We start from the raw sequence: 16859 nt of genomic DNA, 5'->3' as shown, positions 1-16859 counted from the left end.
TGGGTCGAAGCAGGCTTAGATACAGTTGGTGCACCGTATGTGGATGGTATATTGCTCCCCTTCGATGATCTATGCAAGAAGTTTGACTAACCAGAGGGGCAGTTTCTATTAGATGGTACCCTATTGGTGGCGGTGCGTGGACTGTGGGAGAGGCAGGAGGAGGAGCTATAGCCACTTCATAGTTGGCAATTTCTGCATGATGCAACTAACACTCGAAAATCGGTCTCAGGACTATATGGGGCATTGCAAGCGGATGTGCTCTCCCCCTTAACATTTGTCCATGAACGATGGGAAACTGACCCAGGTTTCCTTTTGACTGATGGGGAATGGGATAAAATATGGGAGGGGCTTCCAAGATATCCCACAATGCCCATTTCAAATGTATTTATTATTATGCATTGCATCACGCTTACCTCACACCCCAGAAACGTACGCCAATATTTATACTTTTTTAGCGACGCATTTTGACGCAAAAACAGCGCAAACTTACAAAATACAATTGTATTTTGCAAGTTTGCACCGCTTTTGGGTCAAAAAATGACACAGATGCGGCGCTAAAAAAGAATAAATACGGGCCTTAGTGTCTATTTCCTGCCGACTGCCCTTGAATATCCTTGCTGCCATTCTGGTACCAGAAATCTCCTTGACATGTTACAGAGTTGTGCTATTTTAACCTCTAACTGGATGGTGGTGATGTGCCTCCTGGCCGAGGTTTCCAACCGCTCCCTGGCCCTGCTGGGCCTGTATCACCTGCCGGCTAAATATAAAGTCACTACCTGGTTCATTGATTTAGCACTATTGTTGGTCAAGTGTAGAATCACGATGCACTGGAAACCGGCCATGGGCCCTAGGATTGAGCACTAGTGGGAGGACTTATTACAGTGGACTGAATGGGAGGGGAGTGCGCTACTGCGAGAGGCGCACCAAGACAGAAGACCTATGGAATCCTCAAGAGCTTGGGATGCACTACTGACCAACTAGCAGGGAGATACAGTTGAGGGTAATAATTCTATCTCTAGTTTTTTTTTAATTAAATATTTTCATTGAATTTTTAATTCGAAATTGCAAACAAAGTGAGTACACAAAAGTGGCCCTCGACATAGCTCGAGAACCCAAACGGATCCCGAGAAGAGTTCTGCGTACAATGGATAAGAATTACAGCAGTTCATGGAAGGGTTGCGCAAGGTCTTTTGAATGCTTGAAATTGGGCGGTGGTACTTTGCTCCTCAGTGAAACCAACGATAAACAGAATAGTGAGAGGAGAGTTCGAACTTGGGGTGACAAGGTGGTGGGGGTGGGCTATTGTGCTATTAGTTCAAGAGGATGGTGCAGCTAGTAGGGTGAGCAGTTAGTATGGGAGTTGTGCAAGAACAGCGGGGCAAGTGTGTGGGGCGAGCTGGGCTGGTGAGGTTGTTCTTGATGTTGGGCAGGAGGAAAAGCATTTGTTGTTGCCTGTTGGAAGTGCACAAGAATTGTGGCCCAGTGGGGGGAGATCGAGTGTTTATGCAGACAGCATATCGCATCGTATTGGCAGGCGTCTTCTTCTGCTGCTTCCCACTTGCGTACAGCACCATGCCAAGCAGACTGCAGGGAGGCTGTGGGGGAGTGCCAGTGCATTGTCAGGGTGCGCTTTGCAAGGAGAAGTGCTAAAGATGTGAAACAGGTCGGAACTTGCTGTTATTTAGTGCACCTGAAGACGCCAGAGGAGCTGGTCCCCTGTGAGTCGAGGTCCGTAAGCTCTGTGACTGTATGCAGTGTGGAGTGAACTGAGTGCCAGTAGCTGTGGAGGGATAGACAGAACCAGAACATGTGGATAAAATCTGCCTCTTGAGCTGGGCAACGGCAGCAGCCTGATGGCGTATCTAGAAATAGATGGAATAAGCGTACTGAAGTAAGATATGTGTAGTATAAAAAGCTGTATGGTTTTACGTCGGAAGTTCCAAAATACATGCTTGGGGAATCGGAGTGCTATGCCCTAATCTTCGTCCAGAAGCACCCTTCTGAAATCATCCTCCGATTGATGTCAGACTGCGGACAGTGCAGTGTGTGCATGAGTTCATGTGTCACTTTATATAGCCACTTGATCAGGTGACAGCCAGGTCCCATCAACAGGATGGAATGTAGCACCGGGTGTGTAGGGGGTTCCCGCTCTGTTATGTCCCAAAGTGTTCAATACTTGCAGACTAGTCGTCCATGAAGAACTAACTGCCCAGCTGGGAGGCCACTTTCCTCCGCCATCTGTGCAAAGGGGAGGAAACAACTCCCTTGGAGAGATCACCTACTGTGTGGCCGAGTTGTCTGTCCATGCTCTCAGGACTCTAGCAGTATAAGATCAGTGCTGGTGGGCCAACCCGTCAAGGAGGAATAGCGGGGTGTATAATGGGGTGGTGCAAGACAGCCGGTGTACCCGGGCCATGCACTGTAGAGCGAGCGCCACCAGCCAAAGGTCAAGTATGCACAAGTTGTGGATTTTCCAGAAAGAGCCCCCTTAACACCGGTATCGGGTAGGTCCATGAACTCTAGGGACTTCCCCCAGATTGCAGCCAGTGGTCCATCAAGAAAGCCATTGGAACTGTGCAGCTAAAAAAGTAGGCTTTGAACGATGGAGCTCCCAGGCCTCCCTGGTCAGTTGGCAGTTGCAACTTTGTGAGGGCGACCCAGTGCTGACCGTTACCCCAGATAAGTGCGATTAGGCAAGTATCCAGCTCCGCAAAGAAGGAGTTTTGCAAAGTAAAAGAGTAAGCATGGCAGGATAATCATTTTGCCAGGCTATCTTGCCGATGGGCACCAGTGGGAGGGTCTGCCAGAAACACATTTGGGATCGGATCCCGCTTAAAACTCTGCAGTAGTTACTGTCAACGAAGTCAGCAGGGGAATGGTACAGGTGAACCCTGAGGTATTCAACTGCTTGTGGATGCCAGTGAAGTTGGATGTCACCGAGAGTCAGATCATGTGGCGATTACCTGGGCAAAATAGATAGGCTGCTGATTTCACCCAGTTGACTCAGAACACGGCTGTGGTGGCGAAGTGGTTCAAGATGCGCAAGATTGGGGTGAGGTCCTCTGTGATATCTCTGCATATAAGAACAGATCGTCCACAAAGAGGGACATTGAGTGCACTCTGTCTGCCAGTGGTATGCCCCACTCCTCCCCCCTGCATGGAGCCATAGAGCTAGGACCTCCATAGTGAGTGTGAATAACAAGGGGGAGCGTGGAGACCCCTGTCTTGTGCCCTTGGAAATAGGGAATGGAGCAGAGATGAGACGGCCTAGGCAAACACAGGCATTTAGGTTGACATATAATAGTCTTGTGTACACCAAGAGCTTGGGAGCGACTCCTACGTGGTGTAGGACCTCTAATAGCCCCCTTTTAATAGATTATGCCTGGCGCAGGCATTATGTAGCACAAAGGGTTACAAAGCGGGGCAATGCATGCATGCATTGCTTCACTTTGTGAATTTTGCGTGGCGATTTTGGCATTGATGGGTCACATTAGCCAGATTAAGAGCCCCTTGCGCCTCCTTGCCCCACATTAGCATAAAAAAAACTAACGCTAATGTGGGGCAAGGAGGCGCAAGGGGCTCCTAAATCTGCCCCTTGGTGATCGTTTGTTAGCCAAAGCAAACAATTCATGGAAAGATTCCTACAGTTCCAAATGCCCTGACTCTAGAATTCCCTTTCACTTCCATTTGTCTTCAAAATTGACTGCCACAGGTTCAGAAGAGCATAAAAAATCACCTGTTCTACTTTGCTGTGCTCCGTAAATTTCTCCTTCCCACCTTTCCATATTGTCTGTCTGCTGCCAAGTTTCCTAAGAAGTCCTTTGTGTGAGAGCTGTACACAAAAACATAATGAAAAAAAGCAAAAACCTTATAAAAACAGAAGAGACAAGACAATATTGTGAAAAGAGGACCTCACCCTTTACGAATACTTTTACTAAAATATCATAACCTGGGTCGGATTCAGGAATGTATCTATCAGTGGTGCAGGGAGTGGCATGGGGGCCCAGAAGTCAGGGGGCTCACTGTACCCTATTTTGGCTGTGTATTATTATCAAACCAGAGGTGGGGCATTGAACCCATCTTCCTAACTTACATTAGGGCCCCACCCACTCGTTATTATGCCATCAGAGAGCTTGTGTAACTTGCTGTACCAGTTTCCACTAGCTCAACTTGCATTTGTGGAATTTCTTGTGGAGATGCAGCTCCAGTAGGAACCCACTTTGGTTGTAAAGGTTAGCTGTCTATCATCCTGATTGCTTCAATTTTTATTTTACTATATACATGCTTCCTGCTTGCGAACTGAGAGCACTAGAGAAAAAAATACGTGAGCTGGCAAACTAAGTAAAAAGAATATGTACGATTGACAAAACAGTAGAGTTTTATCTGTTTTATGAATATTTAACTATGACCATAGACTGACTGGTGTTTAAAAGACTTCATTTAGATATGTACGAAGATTGCATTTATTAGAATCTATAAGCCTTAAGTTAGCGTGAGCTGAAGAATTAGCTGTGTAGCTCTCATATTAAAGCATATTTTTTTTCCTGTTTCTCCAGTGTGCTGACTTGCAAAAGGGCCATGACCCAGCATTTGTTCTCTTCTTCGTTTTTGCAACATTGCTAGTTTTTCTCATCCGCATGCTAGCTGCTTTAGTATAAGTTTTATACGTTCTTGCAACATTTACTGAAACTTTCAAGGACATTCAACCATGGAAAAGAGAACTTTTGACCCAAAGAGTGTGCCAGAGAAATGTGCCACCTACGAAAAACGTCAATTATGAAGACCAATCAAAGTGTTATAAGTTATCGCGGGGTGACAAATATATGACTTAATGTATAATTTGATAGATTAAAGATAGTGGGGTGTAGCGAATATCCAATAGAATTGTGGGGGAAGGTATTACTACAAGGGGATAAAAACCCATGACACACAAGACTCGAGAGAACTAGGTAGGGAATGATATTGATTGCATCCAGAAACTCTGTCACTCTGTTTGATGATTTGAGACTTAATAAACCATCCTCACCCTTAGTCGCCCCATTACACTTTCTTCCTTATGAGGGAAGTGTCCCCTGCTCTTAGAATAGATAGATTGACGGTGATTCAACTGATGTCCTGAAGACTGGTCTTGTATGCTGACTCATTCCGAGGAGGGTAATTATGACAGTTGCTTTTGTAATTTGTCTATTCGCTTTTCCTTTCTAGGTACCAACTGCTGTATTTTTTATTAGAGACCTTAGTTAGATGTTTTTCCAAATTGATGTTCTAAATTGCTTTTGCATGAAGTCCAACATGCTGATGCTAATTAGTGGTTAGGATAGGGTTCACCTTGACTGACACGACGAATGTAACTGACATTGTGCTATGCTGAACTGAGACATACATGTTGTTCTACTTATTTGATTTGTGCATATATCATATATTAGTGGCTTAATGTTTGTCATCTTCACATTGTCAAAATCTTATCACCATTACCATATCGTGATTATGCTCCTTGTTTCTTGGTTTTGAGATTAATACACCTGCTAATAGATTGTAATCAATAGGGAATAAAATTCACAGAAATTCAACAAAGGTGTGGCTATTCATGACTGAAAAGTCATGGTTGCGCGGACAGTTTTAACCAATGTCTAAATTGAGATATATTGTGGTGATATATGTTGATGATATTATTGATATATTACTTGACATATTGATCAGTTACCTCATCTTACTGTGTCTCACCACTGGGTCAAAAGATTCATCGGCCTAAAACGAGTCCCAATGTGCATAAATTGACATAGAAGGACGCGTTATCAGTTCATTGTAACAGAAAAACTCAATTAAAGTCTTTAAGTATTTACTGGTAAAACCGGGAGAAAGAGGGGTGGGGTAGCATAATAAAGAATGATTTTCATATATACAAAAGAGAGAAAAAGATGTCTTCATACTTGAATTTACAATAAAAGAAAGTACAAATGAATACAGTATGGTAAAAGACAACAATAACTGTAATTAATTATGATTTAGATTGAACGACAGAGAGATAAATATTCATGATGGATGAAAATGTTCTGACATTATATAATTGGTCTCAGCTGTATAATTAGTGATCTTATTCAGAAAAATAGTTAAAGGTAACCTTGACATTTGAGCATTATGATCCTTAGAACATTGATGCAAAAAAAAAATTATGTAATTTATGATGATATAAAACATTTTCACACCACGCTTTATATGATAATATATTAGAACATTCCCAATGATATGGAATTTGTTGAAAAGCAAGAACTAAAATCATAATTTATTATGTGGAGAACTGAGAAATAAATCATTAGACAGAGTACCTAGAAAAATATGTAAAATAATACAAGAGTGTCATAAATTGAATGTATGTTTTAGTTGTGACAATACCTTATGCCAAAAAGCAAATGTGTTGGGGCACCAAAATAATATATGCATAAGATCCGCTTTGGGATAGTCATAAGACCAGCAACTTGGTAAATTGGAGGGTAAGAATGTAGAACATTGTATAGCTATAAAATAAAGTCTATGGAACATAAAGAAAAGGATTTGTGTATTAGCTGTTCTAGAAATTTTGTAAATACGCAGCCAAACTGTATTCCAAAACATATCATCGCAATCTACCCCTAGGTTTTTTTCCCATAAAATGTCAGATTTGGACTTGGCTCGAGATGAATTTGGAGATAACAAAACTTTACAGAGATTAGAAGTAGTAGGGCAGAAGCAAGTAGAGCAGTTGGTGTAGAATTATGAAAAACGATAGTAGGTTCATTTTGTATGGAAAAAAAAGTATTTAATACCATATATATTAGATCATTGAAACGGTTTTAGAAGGATGTAGGGCAGTTACATTTCTGTTGAAATTGAGGGAAAGAAAGAGGGATTCATCATCAAAAAGGTTGCTTAATCTTAATTCCTATAGTACCCCTAGCCCTCCAAGAATGGCAAAAAAACTGGTCTATTGCTGATTTGTATGAGATTATTATACCATAAGGTTTTAGAGAGAAAAATAGTTGTTTAGTAAAAGTAGATCTTAAAAAGGAGTATGTATGTTTAAGAACTGGAATAGAGAACCAGTTCCTTGATCAATATGGATTATAAAATATATGCAACGCTGTTGGCATTACGGTTGGAAACTTTCTTCCATGACTTATTGGGAAGGAATAGTTGGACTTATAAAAGGTAGACTAGCGGCTGACAACACCCGATTATTCTTTAATGTACTCAGCAAAGCCCCTTTTCTTAAAAAAATCAAGGGCAGCCATAACGATCAATGCAGAAAAAACATTCGATAGAATTAATTGGCATTATATGTTACAAACCTTAGCTTGCCATGGCTTTGGTCCTTCAATCCTTAAATAATTTATCTTATAGTTTTATTGTACAAATCCCCATGAACTTCGGTTCTAGTTATCGGTAGAGTATTTTCATATTTTCCTCTTTAACGCGGTGTTTGACAAGGATGTCCTCTTTGTCCTTTGCTACTCGTTTTGGCTCTTAAACCCTTCCTGATTTGAATTCATCTTAATCCAACTTTTTCTGGTTATCCATATGAAGATCAACAATTAAAATTAGCTGCAGATGCTGATGATGTTCTTCTTATCTCATTCCCAGAATATTCTCTTCCTGAATTACTAAATGAAATAGGTCTCTTTTCTCAGGTTTCAGGTTATAAAATTAATAAGGACAAAACAGACGTTCTTCCACTAAATAAATATACATTTAAACAATCCTTTATTAATTCTGGTTTTCAGTGGGCGTCCTTATCTAGGATCAAATATTTGGTTCACTTGTTCCATAAAAGAACAAAAAAACTGATAAATCACTTTCCTCTTGGAATCCTTTATGTTCATCTTGGAGCAGGTTTTTAGATTCTAATAAAATGACTATGTTAGTATGTACTATCTCTATGTTACAAGTACATATCCCACAAATCATTTTTAAACAAATAAACACTACACTTTCTAATTTCTTATGGAAAAACAAAAAGCAAGGATCTCCCTTCCCTGTTTGCAAAAATCAAAAAATTAAGGTGGTGTAAATTTTCGAAGCTTTTTCTGATATATCACAATGTTTTTGGTTTACGTCAAGCTTCCTTTTGGATTTATGACTCTGTTAATCCCTTTTCTCCATTGTGGTTCCAGATTAAAATAGCCATGCTCCATCATTTTATATCAAAAGAAACTCTTTCTTTCACAACCATAGATTGACTTGCATGAAGATTTACAGATCCCTATTGATGATTTCCCAAACGCCTACACGAACGTCTGAGTTGCCGGGTTTTAACTAGGGTAAGTTTTGTGGTTGAAACACAACACTTTGAAATGTGTTAAAGCATTACTTTATACTGCACAGTGAAATACAGAAATGCATGATCTGTGTGAACATTTCTAGATCTTGCAAGGCCTTTTGTTACTTTATAGGGGGCTTACAAGCCACCCATTGTTTACCATTGGTTGGCTTCATTTTCATTCTCATTTGCTTGATTCTCATACTTTAGCTTTCATATTCTTCCTTCCTTTTTGTGTGTTTTTTCCATTCCTTGAGAATGGATGTGTTAACGCGTCCCTTTACGTACATTTTATACACATTAGGACTCGTTTTAGGCCAATGAATCTTTTGACTCAGTGGTGAGACACCGCAGGACGAGATAACTGATCAATATGTCAACCAATATATCAATAATGTCATCGATATTTATCACCACAATACACCTTACTGTGGATAAAGACATTAATCAAATTGTCGCCACGACCATGACCTTTCAGCCATGAATAACCACACCTTTGTTAGAATTTTGTTAATTGTATTCCCTATTGATTACAATCTTCTAGTAGGAGTGTCAATCTCAAAACTAAAAAGCAAAAGAACATAGTCACGATATGACAACTGTGATAAGACTTCAATAATGCAAAGATCACAAACATAAGAGAGTAACATAAAGTGAACATAGATCAGAATACATAAAATATCATGTACGTCTCAGTTCAGCATAGCACAATGTCAGTCAGGGTGATCAACTAACCTAACCACTAATTAGCATCAGCATGTTGGACTTCATGCAAAATAATTTTGAACACCAATTTAGAAAACATCTAAACTAAGGTCTCTATTAAAAAATACAGCAGTTGGTACCTAGAAAGGAAAAGCAAACAGACAAATTACAATAGCATTGTCATAATTACCCCCCTCCGAATAAGTCAGCATACAGGATCAGTCTTCGTCTTCAGGACATCAGTTAGATCGCCGTCAGTCTACTTCGTCTGAGGGACAGGGGACACTTCCCTCATAAGGAGGAAAAGTGTAAAGGGGCAGTCTATGGATGAGGATGGTTTGTTTCAGTCTCAAATCACCAAACAGAGTGACAGAGTTTCTGGATGCAATCAATATCATTCCCTACCTAGTTCTAACGACCCTTCTGTGTCATGAGTTTTTCTCCCTTTTTTGCAATACCTTCCCCCAAAATTCTATTGGATATTCGCTATACCCCACTATCTTCAACCTATCAAATTATACATTAGGTAATCCAAATTGTCACCCCACAATAATTTATAACACTTTGATTGGTCTTTCATAATTGACATCTTCGTAGATGGCACATCCGGGGTGTCTTGTCCTCATCTTGGCACGTCTCTCGGGTCATGAGCTTCTTTATCCATGGTCAAATGTCCTTGCGCATTCCTTTGGTATACTTTTGTTTCAATTCTGTATAAAACTTATACTAAGGCAGTTAGCATGCGGATGGGAACAGTATGAATTTGGATACATGAAACTTAGGAAAATAACAAATGCTGGGTCATGGCCCTTTACGAGTCAGCATACTGGAAAACAGAAAATATGCTTTAATATGAGAGTTACACGGCTAAATCTTCAACTCACGCTAACTTAAGGCCTATAAGATTTTCAATGCAATATCGTAAATATTAATATAAGCTTTATTAATCATATCACAAAAAAGTTTACTCATTATTGTCATTAGTTCATTTTATCATAGTCATAATTCAAATGCTCGTTAAGCAAATAACTAATTATTGTCGTTTTCTATGTGCAGTATTGTTAAGCATTTCACGTTTAGCATATGTAATATTTAAACTACGCTCTCTCAGTCCCTCCTCTGATGACGCTCGTCATCACACAAACCTTTCCCTTTGACCTTTCATTTTTTTAATTTTTCACCTTGCGCATAATATGCATTTCAACATCTTGCCCTTTATGTGAGCTTTCCCATATTTCATTGAACATTTTCTCTCTTTCACTTTCTTCGTTTCTCCTGGATCTTTTAGTCCAATTTCTCTTTATTTTGTCATTAATTTTGCATGCCCCCCATAATCCTAATAGAAAGACCAGAACAATTAATAAACCCATCAAAATGTATGCAAGTACCCCATTCCAAATGTTGGTAAACCAGCTCCCAACTCTGGCAATTCCCTTTCCAAATTTCTCCCTAACGCCAAGTTCTTTCAAATCTTTCAAATCTGTACTATCTCTAGTAAGGTTAGTAAGCATACTTCGAATCTTTTTACTGTTATCTGGAATGAATGAACGACAATGACGCTCATTGAGCATCTTGCAGACTCCTCCACTCTTAGCTAAAAGAATGTCTAAAGCAAGCCGATTTTGAAGAGTCATAGCTCTTTCTGCAGCAAGTTCAGTATCCATCAGGAGTATAGCCCCTGTAAAATTTGTCAACATGTTATCCACTATAGTAGACAACTTTTGGATCTTCATAGAATTTAAGATAACCCCTACTGATGGGATTATGGCTCCAAATATATCACCAATGACAGCTGCCAATGATTCTCGTTTTTGTCTGGGATGTTGTAATTCAGACGTCTTAGGTGTCTGTTTTAAGTCATCAATCTGGTAAATCTTTGGGAATACTATTCCCAAATAACATGTCTCATACCATTCCTTAGGGAGACGGTAATAAGCATTTAGCCCACAGCTGTAATAGATCCCAGGGATCGCTGGATCTTATCCATTTATCATAAAGGTCCATTTACTTTGAAACAAAAACACATGCCTGCACTCATTCATTCCCTCAAACAAATTGTCCTGCTCAGATTTTGGCCTATATATACAAAGTCTACCTATTTGTAATGCATCTATAGCTAGTTTGCCTTGTGTCTTGATTGCAGTGTAAGCATAATCATTTGCGTATGTGCGTTTCTCTAATCCTTTTTCTAATCTTTCTTTCAATGCTTTGCGTCTATCATCTGTGTGATCTAAAAAGCTTTTCTCTACAGGCGATAGTAAGCAAGTCAAATTATTGCGGTGTGCGTAGGCAGTTCCAAATGTAAGCGTCGGCTCAAAAAATCCCCTAACTGTTTTTATATCATGTTCCTTAGCAAACTTGTTTAAAAATTCAATCACAGGCACAAAGGAAAACACAACATCCAAGTTTGAATACAAATATTGCACATGCTCTTGATTATAGAATCTTGTTAATAGCAAGCTACAACTAATCCCATAAGTTAAAGGGAGGCTATGATAAGTAACTCCCTCCTGCACAGATGAAGGAATCTTAGTGCACACATAACAGTCTTTCGCATCCATAGTTTCCACATACTCATTTAGTAAGGAATAGAAGACATTAGTAGAAAGTTCCCCTTTTGCAGTAGTTCCCTCATGCATATGTCTTGCATCCTGCTCAAATCTTTACCATGGTGTTAGTGTGGTAGCTTCAGGTTTTGAAGTAGCGTTAATAGTTTCTTTCTCTATCCATGGCATTCCTACAATCACTCCCACAATTATCACTGCGCACACAACACCTATTATAAGCCCTAGCCAAACACACACTTTACTTCACTTGCTACTACTTCTATTGTAAACCATTTTTATATAGAATCAGATAGCAGATCAACAACCAACTTGAGGACAAAACCCCTTTTTTTTTGTTTCTTTCTCTGCGTATATTACAGCGTCTTCACTCACTCCAGGACCTCTTTTGTCAAATCAGGTTAGCAGCTTGTCATAATCAGGTTTAAAGTCAATCCAGTTTTAGTGTCACCTTCGGTAGTTTATAATGTCTCTCTTCAGTTTCAAAATCTTCCAGAATTTAACCAGGCTTCCCTCAGATTCGTTCAAGTACCGTAGTGTTGGCCTGGTACTTCTCGATCAAAACAGAATGCTAGAAATTCTTGTTGCCATTCAGATGTTGTAGCATACGCCCATTCAGGACCTGTATATCTCCTGTTTGCGATTTTTTTTCTTTTCAGCCTTTGTTCACCCTGTTGTTCTCCTTCACTCAGATCTTCCACTCGAGATGTATCGTTCTCTTCTAATATTGTGTCATTTGATATATCTCTTATCTTGAAGAGTGGTTTATCTGGCCAATTGTCTCCTCTATGCGTCCTTTCTTGATGTGTCCTTTCGGGACTCTGGACAGCACCCTCCTCTTGTGATATGGTGTTTTCTCTTGATGGACCTGCAGCTGGCTCAGGAGACTCTGACACGTTCTGTTCTCTCTCTACAATTTCTCCTTCTTCTTCTTCTTCTGGTTCTGTGCCCGGTTCGAGCTCTAACCCGTACTTGTCTACTTCTGGGAGAACTTCTTCTTGATTTAATTCTCCTGCCGCCTCTACTGAGATAGGCACTCTGTCACCTCTCTCGAACTCATTGACTGTTTGAGGGACAAGGCTGTTCTCAGTGGGCTCTCCGGTAGTCTCAGTTCCTTCTTGACTGTTCTCTGGCCCTGAGACTTCTCTTTCTGAAGTTGTTGTGCCGGAAACTTCAAGTTCCTCTTCAACAGGACACGTTACCCTTTTTGTATGACTGGCATGTATCCAGTTGGGAACTCCAGCACACTTTACAGCAGTAGTAGTTGTCAATATTACTTGATATGGCCCTTTCCAACGTGGTTCTAGACACGATTTTCTCACGTGCTTCTTGATATTTACCCAGTCACCAGCCTGTAGAGAGTGGCCTGGATCGCCGATCGGTGGCAATGTGTTAGCTTCCACCTGGTGAGAGAAAGAGCGAATTACATCAGCCAAACCTTTGCAGTAATCCAACACCATATCATCTGTAATATTCATTAGCGCATTTGCAGGTACTGCTGGTAATCTCATAGCTCTACCCATGAGGATTTCATGGGGGGATAGTCCAGTTTTCTTGTCTGGGGTATTTCTCATTGACATCAACACTAGAGGCAAGGCATCTGGCCACTTCATGTTAGTTGCTGCGCACATTTTTGCCATTCTTGATTTCAAAGTACCATTCATTTGTTCTACTAGTCCTGATGCTTCGGGCGGTAACTACAATGCAGCTTTTGTTCAATGTTAAGTGCGGCACACAGGAGTTTAATCACCTCATTGTCGAAGTGTCTACCCCTATCCGATTCTATAGAAACCGGAAACCCGAATCTTGGTATCAGTTCCCTAAGTAGTAGTTTTGCCACTGTAAGGCTGTCATTTCTACGTGTGGGATATGCCTCAATCCAATGACTGAAAACACACACAATCACTAACACGTACTTCAATCCCCCACAAACAGGCATTTCAATGAAGTCCATTTGCATTTTGTTAACTGGACCTCCAGCTCTCCCAATGTGGCTCAAAGTTACCACTGTTCCTTTTCCAGCATTCATCTGTTGACAGATGATGCATCTGTGACAGGTAATTTCTGCGGCATGTCTGAATTTTGGGTTAAACCAATCAATTTGCATCTCTTCCCAGGTGAGCCTGTCCATGATAGAGTCTAGCGAATTGGGATAGAAGACTGTTTGGCAAAACTAATTTTCCTTCCTCTGAGACCCATAAATCATCTGCCCTTTGTACACATTGCATTCTTTGCAAAGAGCGTTTCTCCTCCTTGCTTGCACGGCTTTGTAATGTTTGTAACTCATCTAATGTGTCAACTACCCGCAATGCTAGGTTCAAACATGTGTCATTTTCGGTTTGTGGTAACAATTCCCATTGCTCCTTGAACGATATACAGTTCAATGCGCAAAATCTTGAAACTTGATCTGCATAACCGTTTCCCATGGACACAAAGGGGGTTATTCTAACTTTGGAGGAGTGTTAATCCGTCCCAAAAGTGACGGTAAAGTGACGGATATACCACCAGCCGTATTACGAGTTCCATAGGATATAATGGACTCGTAATACGGCTGGTGGTAAATCCGTCACTTTTCCGTCACTTTTGGGACGGATTAACACCTCCTCCAAAGTTAGAATAACCCCCAAAGTCTTGTGATCTGATATGAGCACTGCATTTCACCACGGCAATTTCAAGAGGTAACTGAATCGCATGTAACAAATCCTTTATTTGTTCACCATTTTTCACAGGAGAACCAGATGAGGTCATAAAACCTCTCTGTGACCAAAGTTGGCCAAAATCATGTACAATTCCGAATCTGTATCTGCTGTCAGTATAGATAGTGACTTTCAAATTTACAGCTGCGTGGCATGTCTTTGTAAGGGCAATCAATTCTGCCACTTGTGCAGAAAACACTTTTTCGAGCCAGGAGGCTTCAACGATACCAGCTATGGTACATACCGCATAGCCAGTTCTCAGTGTTCCTGCAGAATCTCTTAGACAGGACGCATCGACAAACATAATGCAATCATTTTCTTTTAACTGGGTGTCCTGTATGTCTGGACGAGGTTTGGTACACAGCTCGGTTACCTCAAGACAATCATGTTCAAATTCTTCCCCATCCTTGATTTCAGTATTTTGATTAGGAAGTAAAGCTGCCGGGTTCAGTACAGTGCACCTCTTAAGCGTGACATTTGGTGACCCCAGTATGATCGTCTCATACCTAGTGAGATGTGCATTTGTCATGTGCTGAGTCTTAGTTCGAGTCAACAGAATTTCAACTGAATGTGGAACCATTACTGTTAAAGGGTATCCCATGACAATGCCTTCACATTGTAAAAGGCTCTGACCAACTGCTGCAACTGTACGCAAACAACCTGGTAAGGCTGCTACGACAGGGTCCAAAGTAGCTGAAAAATATGCTACAGGGCGATTTGCATTTCTGTGGACCTGTGTTAAGACAGACAAAGAACAAGCATCACGTTCATAACAAAACAACAGGAAAGGTTTCTCGTAGTCTGGCATTCCTAGTGCTGGTGCCCTGCACATGCATTCTCTTAACTCCACAAATGACTCAAGCTCTTCCTTTGACAAGGTTATAGTATATGGCTCATTCTTGATTTCTTTACCTGTCAGTTTTATCAATGGCTTCGAAATGATCGAGAAGTTGGGTATCCACTGGCGACAGTAGCCCACCATTCCCAAAAACATCCTGACATCTCTTTTTGTTGTTGGGGGATTCATTTGCAAAACAGCTGTTATTCTTTCCTTTGATATTCTCCTGGACCCCCTTTCAATCAAATGTCCTAAGTATTTCACCTCCTTCTGACAGTATTGTAACTTTCTGGGTGACACCTTGTGTCCATTCTTTCCCAGATGATTCAGTAATGCAATGGTATCATATTTACAACTGTCCCTTGTTTTGGACGCAATTAGCAAATCATCAATGTACTGCACAAGAGTTGAATTGAAAGGCAGCACCAGTGGCTCCAAATCCTTCTTCAATATTTGATTGAAGATGGACGGTGACTCAGAAAACCCCTGAGGAATTCTGCACCAACTGTACACCTTATCCAGGAATTTGAAACTGAATAAAAATTGGCTGTCCTCATGAAGAGGTATCGAAAAGAAGGCTTGTGATAGGTCTACTACGGTAAACCATTCAGCATCACAGGGGACCTGGAACATTATTACTGCTGGGTTTGGTACCACAGGGTAACATTTTATCACAATTTCATTTATTTTTCTCAAGTCTTGCACAATTCGAACTTTTCCACAGGTTTCTTTAAACCCATTATGGGAGAGTTACATGGACTGCTCAAGACTTCCTTCAGAACTCCCTGTCTGAGAAAGTCTGCAATTATTTGTGACACTTCGATAAGAACATCTTGGGTCATGTGGTATTGTGGTACTTGTGGGAACATTGCATTCGGTTTTATCTGGACTTTGACTGGTTCTACCCCTTTTATTAATCCTACTTCTTTCCCAGTCAAGTCCCACACTTTCTCTGTTACTGTCCCTTGTAATTCGACAGGCAGATCAATCAAGGTATGTATTGGGAATAAAGTAATCAGAGGGTAGTCTTCATTTGTTCCTGTTTCTTCCTCTAAAAATTGACTTTCATCTCCCTCATCATCGCTATTTGTCTGTACTTCAATTCCATCACTGGAACAGGTAATTGAGCACTTTGTCTTACACAGTAAGGGCCAGATGTAGCAAGGCATTAGCGCCTCGCAAACGGCAAAAAACGCCGTTTGCGAGGCGCTAATGCCTGTGCGCGATGCAGAAACACATTTTGCGAGTCGGAACCGACTCGCAAAATGTGTTTCCGACTTGCAAATAGGAAGGGGTGTTCCCTTCCTATTTGCAACTCGCACCGCGATGTAAGTTGATTTGTGACCGCAAAAGCGGTCACAAATCAACTCGCAGTTACCATCCACTTGAAGTGGATGGTAACTCATTCGCAAACGGGAAGGGGTCCCCATGGGACCCCTTCCCCTTTGTGAATGATCACAAAAATAATTTTTCAGAGCAGGCAGTGGTCCAATGGACCACTACCTGCCCTGAAAAATACCGAAACAAAAGGTTTCGGTTTATTTTTCAAAGTGCAGCTCGTTTTCCTTTAAGGAAAACGGGTTGCACTTTGAAAAAAAAAACCTGCTTTATTGAAAAGCAGTCGCAAACATGGAGGTCTGCTGACGACAGCAGGCCTCCATGTTTGCGAGTGCCCATAGTCGGTATGGGGCCGCAATTTGCGACCCACCTCATTAATACTAATGAGGTGGGTCATTGCGACCCCATACCGACTCGCAGAAGGT

Source organism: Pleurodeles waltl, chromosome 1_2, assembly GCF_031143425.1.
Source record: "Pleurodeles waltl isolate 20211129_DDA chromosome 1_2, aPleWal1.hap1.20221129, whole genome shotgun sequence".
In the NCBI taxonomy this organism is placed as follows: Eukaryota; Metazoa; Chordata; class Amphibia; order Caudata; family Salamandridae; genus Pleurodeles; species Pleurodeles waltl.
Note: the sequence above shows the minus strand (reverse complement) of the source record.